Genomic DNA, 9503 nt, shown 5'->3' on the forward strand with positions numbered 1-9503 from the left:
CCAAGTGCCCCGAGCCCAGGAGGCAAGAGCAGCGCGGGGAAGGGAGACAGGGTCTGTGTCGGCAACCAGGGCCTCTGGCATCCGAAAACCCAGCTCGGGAAGGAGTCTTGTGGGGAGACAGCAGCTCGGAGGCCAAGGTGAGGCTTGTCCTTCTGCCACACCCCTGCCCAGGCAGGACCTGGGTGGAGGACGCCTCTGATGGGGGGTGAGCCAGACCCTAAAAAGGGCGCCTGCTTTGCTGGAGTTCGGAGGTCCCTCGCCAGCCACTGAGGCTCTGAGCACGCCCTGAACGGTCTGGTCCTGGTCTGCACCTCACTGTCTCTGCATGGGTCTCACCTCGGGGCATTTGTGATTTCTGGGGACGTTTGGCTTTGTCTACAGGCATTTCTTGTTGTCACGTGTAGGGGGTGACGTGTTCCTGGTACCTGCTGTGTGAAGCCCAAGACGCTGCTAAACACACTAGAGGCACGGGGCGGCCCCACGGCAGAGGGTGACCTGGTCCCAATGCCAACACGGTGCAGAAATCCTGACCTGGAGTCTTTCTTGAGATACTTAAAATGACCCATGCTGGCCCTTCCACCACTGCTGGAAAGGCCCCACTTTCAGAGAATGTGCCTGGGGAGTCATCCCTTCCCTGGCTCCCGGCCAGCCATCCCACAGATCGGAGGGAGTGATGGGGGGGGAGGCCAGGACGCTGGTGCCAGCTGGGAGTGGACAGAGTTGTGAGGAGAGAAGGGGAGACGGCCGGGCCCTCTGCTCCCCCCGCACCAGAGCTGACGCCACACGGTGCGGCAAGGCCAAGGCCGCGACGAGCAGGTCTTCCCTGCCGTGCGTGCAAGCGGTGTCCTCCACGACAGAGGCTGCGGCGGTGGCCTTCCAGCTCTGCCTTGTTGCTCTGAAATGGAATGAAAGTGGAGGGATGTGACCGGGGGCGTGTGGGAAGCAGAGCGGGGAGGCGGGGAGCTCTCCCAGACACTGCTTGGTTCAACCAAGTCGCCGCCGCAGGAGCTGGCAGATCCGAAGGCCTCCCTCTAGCACGGCGGGCCCAGAAGGCCAGGGCGGCCTGCTCCGGCCACGAACGATCACAGGCCCTTCCTCTGGGCTGCAGCTGCCACTGAGGGGTCTGCTGGTGCCAGGGAGCCCACTGCGGTCTGAAACCCGGCCTCAGGGCACCGGGTCGCACAAACACTTGCATAAGAAGAGAAGCGCATGAGGAGCATCTCCGTCCATCTGCGGTCCTCCGCCGGGCGCGAGCCCTGGCCTGCTGGCTGCTTGGTGCCACGCGCCCTGGGAGGAAGGATCAGAACCTACAGGGAAGGGGTCTCCCCCTGAGGAACATGCTCGAATCCGGACCTCTTACCTTAAAACTGACGAGCATTTGCATTCGACTCTGTAATGGTTGGAGACAGTCGTTTTCAAAACCTGGAATTGCTCACTCTGGGGGAGTCTGGAGCTCTGGGGCTGCACACCAGTCTTCCTGGGTGGCTTTACCTCACCTCCGACTCTCAGCCCTGCGCCCGCCGAGGCCCACAGCCCCAGCCAGAGAAGCTCCGTGGCAGGAGTCAGCCCCCACACAGCAAGAAGGAGCCTGCCCGTTTCCAGCAGGAGCGATCACAGCTGCAGCCCTCCGGCCCGGAATGATATTATTCTGATAATCATTAACAATAATGAGTGTTTCTTAGCCACTCAACAGACGCCATGAGCATTTTATGTGCTTTTATCACATCTGATGCTCCTACAATTGGGCTAAGTAGTATTGTTATGCCCCCTTTGCAGACAAGGAAACTGAGGCCCCGGGAAGTTAAAGGGCTGAACCAGGGTCATGTTGCCAAACCCCCGCGTGCACACAGGCACGGTCAAGTTCAGAGCCCCTAATGGCATAAGCTCTCGCAGTGCCCATGAGCTCCTTGGAGGAGGGGGACTGCGCGTGCATCTCCTGGACTCACTCATTCAGAACCGTCGGCTGCGGGCCACCCACGCAGACTCGTGCACGAGATGCTGCCAAGTGCGGGCAACGAGGCGCCGTCCTTGGCCGCAAGACGTTCACTCCCCGTGGGGCCGAGCGGAAGGTTACAGTATAGGCGACCGGAGAAAGAAGGCAAGACGCACGGTCGGAGCCAGCACGAGGCTCCAGGCAAAAGGGAGCCTTGGGGGGATTCGGGGATTGAGAAGCAGGAAGAACACTTCAGCCCAGTCGTTCTCAAAGTGTGGTGCCGGGACCAGCAGCCTCGGCCTCACGGGGAACCGGTCTGAAATACAGACTGTGAGCCTGAAACCCAAGTCCCCCAGGTGACTCTGCTGCACACTCGGGCTTCAGAACCTCTGTTTTAGGAAAATAAATGAAAAGTATGGGAGGAGCACAACATTTGGCAGGTCTGGAACATGGAGGAGGACGTTATGGGGGCAGAGGCCGCTGCTCGTCTTCCCGCTTCTGGAACTGTCGGGTGTGTGAGCACCGGGTGTGGAGGAAGCTTGTGTGGGTCCGCCTGCACTCAGCCAGCGTCTCCCATCAATGGCTAAGGGGGGAAAGGAAATGAGCTGGGGGCTTCCAGAGAAAATTGTGCGGTTTGGAGGCGGGGGAGAATTGAACAGTGGCCTCCTGAAGGATACATCCGTGTCCTAATCCCTGGAACCTGAGGATGTGGCTTTATTTGGAAAAAAGGGTCTGGTCTTCCCAGATGTAATTAAGGATCCTGAGATGAGATCACCCTGGATTTTCCAGGCCGGCCCTACATTCAATGACAAGTGTCCTTCTAAGAGACGGAAGGGGAAGGAGACACAGACACAGGGGAGAGGCCATGTGGAGACAGAGGCAGAGGCTGGAAAGACACGGCCACAAGCAGGAACACGCGGCATCAACAGTGTCCAGAAGAGGCGGGGCAGGATCCAGCTCTGGCGTCCCCCGAAGTAGAGACTTCTGGCCTCTAGATGGCGAGAGGGCAGGTTTCCCATGTTTCAGGTCACCACGTTTGTCGTAATTTGTTACAGCCCATCTACCTAATGCTGCCAGCTGCCCTCCCGGCCGTCCTGCCCGCACTGCCGTCTCCCTCGTGCCCGTGGTCGTCACGCACACACTGCTTCTGCCAGCGTCCCCGCCGGACCGTGAGAGCCCCAACCCAGTCCTGCCCCGTGTCCTCACTGTTGTCACAGTAGTGCTCTGTAAACACTGGCGAAGGGGAGGCACAGAAGAGGTGACAGCTTCTGACCTCTGTTTTCGTGGCGCACATTAGGCAGCCTCTCAAGGGGTGCGACCCCCTCCCGAGCCTGGAAACGGTCACGGTCCAGGGGCTGCGACCACCTGCACGGCTTCATACCAGGGCGGGTGACGCAGACTGCTGACGGCGACAAGTGTAGAGTGGCGAGGAGGAGGACGATGATGCCATCTAGCATTTATTGAGCGCCTACGGCACAACGGGCTCTTTGTTACCTGACTCAGCATAGCCTGAAGGGTAAGAGCCATCACTACCCGGCGTCCACCTCCAGCTCTAACAAGAAGATAAACAGGAAAAATGAGTGTAAACACCCCAGGACACTGAAAATCCCCCTCAGTCCTTAATTGAGAAACCAGGTAAAAATGAAGACAGCAGAGAAGGTAAAACCGTAAGTGAAATGTGGTTCATACAATGGGTACACACGTCCCGGCTCTCAGCTTTATAAGATACCATGGGTTTTCCAAATTTACAGCAGATCTTTTTGGTTTAATGGATAAAATAAAACCGAGACCTTTGAGTGACCATTTCCAAACCGAGATTCTTAGCGGAGATGAATATTCTTCCCTTTTGATAATATGCGTGTCCAAAAATCCTACATAGAATTGTTTCTGTGCTATTTTTATACAGATTGTATCAAAATGGACTTTTTTTTTTTTTTTCATTTTCTTTTCCTTCCCCGGATACTTTGAGAATTTTCCAGCCTGATGTGGGGAGGACTCATCCAATCACTTCAACTCCTCAGATTAGTCTTAGCATAAATTAACCTCCGGTCCCCCAGGGAAAAGCACTTGGGTCACCTCCAGTTTGTTAGACGCAGCGCCGTGGCGGAAGTGCTGCTCTGTCCTTCCGTGCTCACGAGGGTGCTCCTCTGGGGTGCAGACACCGAGTGCCTCCGCGGGGTTGCAGGGTTGAAATGTTTTAGGCTTAACTGGGTATTAACGAATGGCCGTCCGCGGTGGCTGAAACAATTCACGCTCGACGGTGGGTTATGAGTTACTGCTCGCAGAGTCTTATTTTCCCAAACCTTCAAGGCACGGAGCATTCCGACGCTCTTGAAACACCTCCAGCACACAAAGAAAGACGGAAGTCACGGGATGGTTTTGGTGAACCCAGCATCCGCTGCATGCAGGGCCTGCTACGGAAACCACGGGAAAGGTACTGGAGGAGGTTTCTGCAGAAAGCTGGAAACAGAAGTAAATAATACATCGTAACAGTGAGTAGCTGACGGGCACAGTCCCGGAACTATTCAGTTTAAGAAACTTCTAAACACACTTGCACCACGTTACTAGAACAAAGGGAAAAGAAGCATACAGCCATTTCTTTTCGTAAAAGGTGTAACGACATTTCATAAAACCCACTTCTGATCCTTGAGATGGAAACGGTGGATACCTCCTTCTAAAAATTTTTAAAAACACACACTTCAATCCAAAAATTACCATCATTGAGAAAATACTAGAAGTATTCCATTTGTGTCAAAAAAAAAAGTTCTTGGTACCCTTTATCACTACAATTGTATAACTCTGTTCTCAAATGCTGAACAGAATTAGACAAAAATATAAAAACAGTTGTGATCACAAGAAGAGGCAAAACCATCCGTGATTTTTCTTAAATTTTGTTTAAATTCAATTTAAGTAACATATAGTGTGTTAGTATTAGTTTCAGAGATAGAATTTAGCGATTCATCATTTGCACATAACACCCAGGGCTCATTGCATCACATGACCTCCTTAATGTCCATACCCCAGTTACCCCACCCCGCTCCAGCGACATTCAGTTTGTTTCCTAGAGCTAAGAGTCTCTTATGGTTGGCCTTCCTGTCTGTTTTCATCTTATTTCCTCCCTCCCTTCCCCTCTGTTCACCAGAGACAAAACCAACTATAATTTGTAACTAATGAAGGTATGCTTCTGGGAAAACCCGAAGTAATAGAAAAATATTAAAATAATAAAAACACAGAACTGTGATCAGTTATACAACAATCAGCGTAATTTACAATCTCATACATAAGTTACAACAAAATAGAAAAATATCATTTAGAAAATCATTTGCAATAGAACCTAAGCCTTAAAACGCCGAGAAATAAATTTAACAATAAATGTGCAGGACAGATGTGAAGCAAAACTAAGTTTCTAATGAAGATCATTTAAAATAAATCAACAAATGGAGAGTTGTGTCTTGTTTTATTGAACAAGAGGACATTCCAATAAAGATGTAATTTTTCCTAAGGTAGTCTTTAAGTTCAATATGTTCCCAATATGTGATGTATTTTAGCTTGGGGAAAAAAAGTAACTCTAAAATTTATCTGGAAATGTTATAAAATGTTTTGTAAGGTAAATTATAAGATGTTTATCTTATAACAGCCAGGAAAATTATTTTAAAGAGTGGTAGTGAGAAACTTGTCTTGCCAGATATCAAAAATGTATTCTGTGGCCACAGGAAGTAGAGCAGTGTGATTTGGCAAAGACATCAAAAGACAGCTCAGAAGAACAAAGATCAAGGTCATAGTTAGAGTCCCAAGTATGCAGAGATTCTAACACAGTCATTTCTAATAAGGCAGAAAGCAGAATAGGCGAAGAGACATTTGGGAGCCCAGAACTGGACCCCAAATTCATCCTTCCTGCAAAGTGGGTTCCTGAAAGACAAAAGGTTTCAAGGAAAAGAAAAACAGAAAAACAGAGATCCAAAAAAAGCTAGAAGTAAATATGACCGAATATTTATATAATCATAAGGTAGGGCTGGCCATTCTACACATGCTATGAGATCAGAAAACACAAAATTAGACATTTTAACAACATAAACATTGACAACATCTAAATGGCTTAAAATATCATAAGCAAAACCAAAAGACAACAATAATATCTGAATGGCTTAAAATAACGTAAATAAAACCAAAAGACCGCAATAAATTTTATCACAGATTTATCACAAATATCCCCTATATATGAAAGAGCTCTCGGAAGTCAGTCAGAAAACACATCAGCGTATCAGGAGAAAAACTGGCAAAGGATTTGAACCGCGTTTCGTAAAAGAAGAAACAGAAAAGGCTAATAGGCATTTCAAGGTCATCATCAACCAGATAAATAGAAATAAAATCTCGTGATTCACCTACCAGATTGGCATCTGCAACGTCGATGAAAACCAGCCATAGCGGGCACTTGGGAAAACAGGCGTCTCGTGCGGACTTGGAGAGAACGGAAGGCCGTGCGTGGCCACTGAGGATTTGGCAAGGTTGTACATCGTAAGATGCTCACATCTTTTGACCCAACAGTCTGATCTCCAGGAATTTATCCCAAGGAGACTATTTCAGAAGTGAGAAAAATGCGCTCATAAGAAAACTTCCTAAGATTCTAAGTTTCTAAGAAACTGAATATCTGTGTCCCCACCCCCCAAATTCCAATGCTGAAACTCATTCCCCTAGTGCGATGGTGTCAGGAGGTGGGGCCTTTGGAGGAGATTGGGTCCCAAGGGCAGAGCCCCGTGGATAGGATCAATGCCCTTGTTAAAGAGAGCCCACAGAGCTCCCTTGCCCTTTCTGTCACGTGAGGACACGGCAGAAAGACGGGTGTCCAGGAGCCAGGTGGAGCGCTCTCGCCGGAACCCGGATCCGCCGGCACCTGACCTTAGACTCCTCCGTCTCCAGAGCTGTGACAAACCCAAGCCCAGTCTAGGCTATTTCTGTCCCAGCAGCCTGAACAGACCGAAACACAGTTTCCACCAGCACAGGATTGGTTAAAAGATGCTCAGACGTTGTTAAACATGACAATAGTGGCTAGAAATGTCGTCTCTGACATTTTAATTGAGCGGAAAAGGCAAGTGTCGACGACGTACACCGTGATATCAGTATACACAATCACATACCCGTAGCCTCATCTGTATTCATAGAGGCCCACAGGTTTTCGCGATGGCTCTTCCCCAAACCAGCACGTTTCCCTTGGCTCACTGGGTCTCGTCCTTGAGAGGCCTTCTGGCAAGCAGACACCGTGTGCACCTCTTCTTTTCATGGTGGCCATGGTCAGCATCTGAAAGTACCTGTGTGGTCTCCACTCTCATTCGCTTGTGCACCGCCTTGCCCCACAGAAGGGGCACCACGAGAGAGGAGTCTGCCTCCTTCATCCCTGGGCTTCCAGAGCTGTAAAAGCCCAGACCTAGCATACACCTGCTGGCTGGTGCCGTCCTGTATGGCCCCCACTTCCCAGGACGGGCTCTCTGGAGAGAAGGCAAACCCTTATTATGGGGTAAGGCATCCCGTGCACACGTTGGTTTGGGAAACATGACACTGAACCCAGCCAAAGGGTTTACTTACTGCAGAACTTCTCAGACCCTCCAAGTGTTTCCCAACCAACATGACTTCAGAGCCCCTTTTTTCTTGGAGCGTCTTTGGAGTGACCTGCCTCTTGAGAGTCTGGGATGGAGCAGGTCCAGGAGAATATTCAGCAAAGCATGAAACAGGGGTATGGGATTCGGGCGGCCCCTAACTGGTACTCCTGGTCTTCTTCGAAATGTTTACAACAAGCGAACATTTATCATTTTGTAAACACGTAGTTACTTGCAAGATAAAAGAATAATTTTTTTTTAATGCACTCATTTGCCGGTCTCAAAACCGACTTTGTTTTACTAAACCGTGAGCTCAGCTGAAGTTGTTTTGAAAGAACAAAAGCCAGCTCAGACCAAAGAGGAACGTTTCGTAAAATAGTAGTAGAATCATCTCTTCTGCACTCAGGTTCCACCTTCACTGTAGACTTGTTGAGGGACTTTGGGGAAAGGATTTCACCTGTGAACCCCAGTCAGCAGCGGGTCTACCTCATCGTGTCTCCATAAACACTAGCTGCTTCCACTGTTATGAATATCGACGCCCTAAAACCAACTGTAGCATCTCCATAGGTCTGAGTCAAACGTATTGAATCTGCACAAGGCACCCTCTCCACACCCAGACCCCCCAAGACCCAGGGCTGCCCCTCACTTGCCGGGAAGTCCACAGACACAGGCTTCAGACGGGTCCCGGGCTTAGTCCCTTAGACATTCAGCAAGTTCTGGGCTGGTGTCCCTTCTGGTTACGTGGCCGTGTCCGCAGTGGGGGCTGCCGGGAGAGGGGACGGGGACGCCGAGGAGCATTCAGGACCCCAGCCCAGGAAGAGCCTTTGGGGGCACACGGATGCTGAGGAGTCCGTCCCTACAGCTGGATATTCTGTTTGTTTCTGGAGCAGTTTCATTACAGTAACACCTGGATTCCTCCGATGATACCCAGGAAAGCAAAGATGAGGTGTAGCAGTCTGGTGTATTTTAAGGGATGTAGCTTTTATTCTGCATGATTAAGAGGTAATTAGCAGCTTAAACTTGATGCCTTTACTCAGAGTTGGTTCCATGAGTCTCTCCCACTGTGGGATCAGGAAAGTGGTAGAATTTCTTTTATTAATAATTTCCCCTTGTCTACCCCAAATCAGGTTCGGCATAGCAGAGCTTTCTGGCCTTCTGTTGAATAAGTCATCACGCGAGCTGGCTTCCTCCTGGGGCCCCTTGATTCTTGGAGAGGAGGAGTGGAAATCATCACAGCCTGAGACGTGCCCGGTGGCCCGAGCTGCGGTCTGTGGCCGGAGACCAGGGAGGCACTTGGAATGAATAAAGGAAGCAGGAAGAAAGACGAGTCGGCGGCCAGCGTGGGGCAGGCAGGGTCGGCGCTCACGACTGGGCTACCCTGTTTGATTCCCGTTTCAGACCCACGCTGTCCTCATCTGCAAGCGGGCGGAGGGCTCCCCGCAGAGGCCCACACGACAGTTCCCCGTCACCCTTGTCCTGTCACTGCCTTCTTGATGATGATGGCTCACAGCCTTTCCTCCCGGCAGGTGAGAGAAGACTTGGCCAGTGATGGGCTCCGGGGAGGGGCGCCCAGGGGCTGCCCAGCTGGGGCGGTTAGTTCTTTACCGAGTGGTAGTCACTTCTGTTCGCCTTGTGAGAACTCATGACGTGGGGCCTTCACACGCGCCTCTCTCTGTGTATGACGGTCCGACAGCTTTAAAGCTTAAAAGGCGTTTAAAGAACAAAGTTCATGGAGCTAAAGCGACATGACAAAGATCACACGGAGAACTGGAATCCAATGTGGATTTGGAACCCCTTTCTCCTGAGGTCACCAGCACGGCCCCACTCCCAGGTCCCGCAGCAGTCACCCATGCGGGCTCCTCGGGCATCTGGGATTCTCCAAGCTCACCCAGGTCATTTTCCTTCCACGTGCGTGTGCACGCGCACACACACGCACGCGCACACACACACACACGCCAGCACACGCAGGCACCCACAAA

This window comes from Lontra canadensis, unplaced genomic scaffold (assembly GCF_010015895.1).
Source record: "Lontra canadensis isolate GAN:19392208 unplaced genomic scaffold, GSC_riverotter_1.0 scaffold65, whole genome shotgun sequence".
NCBI classification, from domain to species: Eukaryota; Metazoa; Chordata; class Mammalia; order Carnivora; family Mustelidae; genus Lontra; species Lontra canadensis.